The 5295-nt window shown below is 27.6% G+C and overlaps 1 non-coding gene across 1 annotated transcript; it reads right to left on the reverse strand.

Moving 5' to 3' along the window:
- Nucleotides 1–4597: 4597 nt before the first annotated feature.
- Nucleotides 4598–4681, reverse strand: TRNAL-CAA (transfer RNA leucine (anticodon CAA)). Its single transcript has one exon. It is a non-coding gene; the product is annotated as a tRNA-Leu (tRNA).
- Between the last annotated feature and the right edge of the window lie 614 nt (nt 4682–5295).

The raw sequence follows: 5295 nt of genomic DNA on the forward strand, positions 1-5295 counted from the left end.
TATTTTGACACCCAAAATGTGATGTCACCAAAAGTGTCATGTCATCATGCAATGTTAGCATGTCACCTCATCAAAACTAACACATTAGTATGCCACATCAGCAGACAACCGAGTTGAACAGTTGTCAACTGATTTGGACGGTCAGGTGGCCAGAATTGTAAGAAATTGGAAAACAGAATGTCAAAATTAAACTTTTGTGTAAACTTAGTGACTTTTGTGGAATTTACCCAATCTTTGAAGTTATTATGGGCTATATATGCAACAAAATAGAAATCTAAGGAAACACAATGTCAAAATCGAACTTTCGTTTAAACTTAGTGACTTATGGAATTTGCACAATCATTAAAGTTATTATAGACTATATATATATATATATATATATATATATATATATATATATATATATATATATATATATATATATAGGGTTAGGTTATATTGTTCTAACTATCTATTTTGTGCATGTAGGATTGATTCTGGACCAATCATTTTAGTTATTTTAAGAAAATAATTAATGCATATTAGATGTTAAAGATATAATGAGCATTAATTAGAACTTCAACATTTAATATGCATTAATTACTTTCTTAAAATAATTAAAATGATTGGTCTAGAATCAATCCTACAAGCACACAATAGAGAGTAAAAACATTTGAACCTAAGTCTCCCTCTCTCTCTCTCTCTCTCTATATATATATATATATATATATATATATATATATATATATATACACACACACACACATATATATATATATATATATATATATATATATATATATAGGGTTAGGATTAAATATGAATTTCATATATTGTGTAAATGTGTGACCAAATGTGGAACGTCCGATTGAAACTATCTATGGTTTGAGACTCAGTGGCATGATGGTAAATATATATGGAACTTTAATAATCAGTTTTTAAAACTAAACCCAAAATAAGAAACATGCGTTATTTATTTCCTAATTTGGTGGGAATTTAATTAAATACTTAATTACCTTATAATTTAAAATTTCAACATACATTATTATCGTTAATTAAATTAATTATATTAAAAAACGTAGTGTCACTTTAACTAGAAAAGACTTCATTGAGTTTTTTTTATTTTTTTTATTTTTATAATTAAGCATTCTTGAAGAATACATGTCCATTTAAGAGATTCTTTTGAGAATTGAACATTTTTATAAAATGAGACCTCATATATTATAAATAATAACAATTTGTACCAAATAATAATTATTCGAAATACAAAATTGACATATTCTTTTGAGAATCATATAAAACTTAATATAAATCATAATATAAATTTTTGATATATTTTGAAAAATTACTAATGAAAAGAATGGGGTTTAAGAGATTCTTTTGAGAATGAAACATTCTTGAAGAATGCATGTCATTTATTTAGAAGAATTTTAAATCAAAATTTGCAATTTAATAAATCTGGTGCACCTAAGTCGAGAAGAAGAATTAAGTGATTCTTGAAGAACCAAATGATTTTTGTAGAATCAGTGTTATTTTTTATTCGTAGTAGAAGTAAAATGATTCTTAAAGAATAAAGTGATTGTTAAATAAATGTACGTATGTGAAAACATATCTGAATGTATACATCTTTGATTCTCAATGGATTAGTTGATTGTTATGCATGTGTACGAAAATTATACATAAAAAAGCTATAAACCCAACTTTCTGGATTTCAATGATTATGTTATATTAATTAAGAGTTTTATTCTTTTAGAATGATTTAAAAATTAGGTTTATAAATTATTTAAGAGTATATTTGCGTACCAAGACAATCAATTGAAAATATACATACGACCTAATATGAACGACATTCTTTAAGAATATAAGAGGTTTTCCTCCTATGATTAATAAAAGCATTTACAATGACTTTGTGGTTATTACTATAACTGATCGTGTATATGCTGAAAAAATGAAACGGTTGACGTATTCAAACGAAAATCTTATTCATTCCAAATAGATAACATATTTAATAATGGAAAATAAATGTCATATGCAAAAATGCCAAAATTACTCATCTATATTGATTGGACCACAATTGGTCACATATTCACACAATATTTGTTGGTCATACATGATCCTAACTCTATATATATATATATATATATATATATATATATATATAGGGTTAGGTTAATGTGTTTCTTACATTTATTGTGTGCTACAATGCATCAATAGAAATTTAGTAAAATTAAATAATTATTTAATTAAATAAAGATAAAAGTTAAATAATTTCCATAATTGTATGTATATTAAATGATATCCATAATTATAATTCTCTTTTTATGGAAACTAATTAAATTCGTCATTAATGTCAGCAATAACATTATTTCAGAATGAATTCACATCTAGGTTTTTATGTATAGATTCATTTTTTGTTTCATGACTTATTCTCTTAAAATACAATAAAGTTGAATGGAATATGAAGAACAAGAGTGTATTCTTGTGACATCCCCATTTTCACGGTCAGAAAAGACCGATTTGTTTATGCATATTTAAAAATCCAAGTATCCTTTTTGAAGAATAGTATTGCAGAATTTGTTCCCAGAAAACATGATAATGGTGTTATCAAAGCATTTCCGAAGAAATGTATTTTATTTATATTAAAACATTAGGATGTTATCGTCAATACATAAACATAATCATAACGAGATATTACAAGCCTAACGGTAATTAAACTAGTGGCCTAATACTCCTTGAATCTCTCAGCAGAATGTATCTTTCATATAGCCACATGTGATACAATAAACTGAGTAGGTCAGGTTGGGAAACCTGGTGAGTACATAGGGATTTCAATCCCATAATGTGATAATAATGTATATCTCAAACCTGCAAATCAAACTATTATCATTAAAACAAATATAACATATCTCTAAAACAATTTATCCCATCCCGTTGATTCCCACGTATAGATCCTATACAACGATCTTACAAGATCTAGACTAAAGGATCAATATGACAACAAACTAACGACGTTGATTCAGAAATTCCCTGACAACAAATGAGGATCAATAAATACATCAAATGAGGGGAATGGAATCAGTTTCACCATAGACCTTCGTTCATAAAAACACCATAACAATTAAGTCAGGGGTGGTTATCTAGATAACTTTGCCTAGCAGTGGTCTGACACCGTGAGGTATTTTACCCCCAGACTCACCCTATCCGACAATACAACATTAGACATACCTGGTAGTGGTCTATTACTAGCACACTCTATTAGGCAGTCTACGAAGTTCCCTCAATTACTTCGTGAAAGGAAACACTGACACATGAAGCTCATCCGATCACTTCATAAAAGAAACGGTGACTCCAAAGCTCTTCAAAATAAAAGTATGGGGAAATACTAATAAAATACTCCTGTACGCTCCCATACCCCGACACACAATAGTGTAAAAAAAAAGACTTTGTACATGATAGTACTTTTGGCACATTATAGTACCCTGGTATGAGTAGGACTCGTACCCCAGAACATAATAATACCTCGACACAAGTAGCACCTAAAACACAGAGCTTTGAAAAAGACTTGGTACATAGAAAGTACTTTTGTACATAAGACATACTCCATCGATCATCAATCTCCTCGAACAGAGTTTCTACTCTCTATTCCGACCACATACATACCCTTAATAAGATACTACCCAATATCAAAACTTAATTGAACTAAGCATCTCTTTTAAGTCTTAGTTCATCACTAAGAAAACATACAATGCTTATAATCAACTTTCGATGGTACCTCTATTTCCGCAACACTATCTTAATTTAGTGTAATATTTTATACAGAGTATTAAGTATTAACATACATTTATCTTCTCATTTATAACACTTCTATTATTATTATTATTATTATTATTATTATTATGTAAATACATCTTAACACATATAGAACCATGTCTGGTTTACATAGCGTATATCATCAAATATACATATATCAAATATTTAAACTAAAACTTTTAATTTTGTTAGGTTACAAAAACATTTTCCCACTTTGTAATTTACTTCATCTCTTTTATTAGTGTATCACATGATTTATGATATAGTTAGAATGAGTTTATTCATAATTCGTCAAATTAAAATGTAAATATTTATTATTATAATTGAGTAAACTCAATGGACAATAAACATTGTATAAAGGAATAAGACTAATAGGTATACAAATTTAAGAACCAAACTTTGATATCATATAAAAAAAAAAAAGAAAAAAAAAACTTGAAATGATAAAATAATATTTTCCTCAAAATGTCATGTGGTCACAAAATATAAATTTAAGGATAATATTAGATCAATATCAAAATTGGGACTGAAATTATAATTTTAGATTAAGTAAATAAACAAATTTGTAATTTACTTCATCACTTTTATTAATGTATCACATGATTTATTACATAGTTAGAATGACTTCATTCATAATTCGTTAAACTAAAATGTAAATATTCATGATTATAATTGAGTAAATTTTATATAGTTATCTAAAAAAAGGAAAAGGAAAAGTAAACTCAATCGACAATGAACATTGTAACAAGGTATAAAGACTACCAGGTATAAAAAGACTTCAAATGGTAAGATAATATTTTTCTCAAAATGTCAGAAGTGGGATTTGAACCCACGCCCTCTCTCGAAGACCAGAACTTGAGTCTGGCGCCTTAGACCACTCGGCCATCCTGACTTGTTGTCTTTTAATTGAATCCAGTAACTAAATTCATAACTCTTATCGAACAATCTTTAGAGTTTATCAAGTATCAACGACTCCTATCTTCTTCAGGTTTTATAATAACAATATTTGTAATTGGTAATTTCTGTAATAGTTATTTCTTTGATTCTAAATTTACTCTGACAACCGAGAGCCCTAGAAAATCGAATTATCAAAGCAACGCCACCATGTATTCATTGTTGTTATTCTTAATTTTTTTTTTCATGATCTTTTCAACCACTTATTTGTATTTTTAAATGCACCTGCAATTCTATTGCGTTTCTCCAATTACTTGTAATTTGTTGTACAGTTTCAAGTAAACGATAAAAAATTGTAATGGTAGGTTTTGATGTCGAAGGTAGTGTGAGGTACTAGTGTGAGGTATATGTCTACCTTATAAATATAATCAATAATGTTGTTATTTTTTGAATGAGTGCCATTAACAATAGTGAGTTAGGTGTCAATAATTTGTAATTTATGCAGCATCAGTAAGTGAAGATGGTATTTTGCATACTCAATTAAGCTCATTAAGTTAAAAAGTACTTAAATCATTAAGTTTATTAAGTAAAAAAGAAACAACCGCTTATCCG

The sequence above is a fragment of the Lactuca serriola genome, chromosome 2, assembly GCF_051521515.1.
Source record: "Lactuca serriola cultivar US96UC23 chromosome 2, Lser_US96UC23_V15, whole genome shotgun sequence".
Taxonomy (NCBI): Eukaryota; Viridiplantae; Streptophyta; class Magnoliopsida; order Asterales; family Asteraceae; genus Lactuca; species Lactuca serriola.